Source organism: Penaeus vannamei, chromosome 32, assembly GCF_042767895.1.
Source record: "Penaeus vannamei isolate JL-2024 chromosome 32, ASM4276789v1, whole genome shotgun sequence".
Taxonomy (NCBI): domain Eukaryota; kingdom Metazoa; phylum Arthropoda; class Malacostraca; order Decapoda; family Penaeidae; genus Penaeus; species Penaeus vannamei.
Genome location: NC_091580.1, coordinates 18,374,756 through 18,374,985, shown reverse-complemented (window position 1 = coordinate 18,374,985; position 230 = coordinate 18,374,756).

The window sequence follows — 230 nt, the reverse complement described above, 5'->3', positions numbered from 1 at the left end:
CTCTCTCTCTCTCTCTCTCTCTCTCTCTCTCTCTTCTTCTTCTTCTTCTTCTTCTCTTCTTCTTCTTCTTCTCTCTCTCTCTCTTCTTCTCTCTTCTTCTCTCTCTCTCTCTCTCTTCTTCTCTCTCTCTCTCTCTCTCTCTCTCTCTCTCTCTCTCTCTCTCTCTCTCTCTCTCTCTCTCTCTCTCTCTCTCTCTCTCTCTCTCTCTCTCTCATTATTATCATTATTAT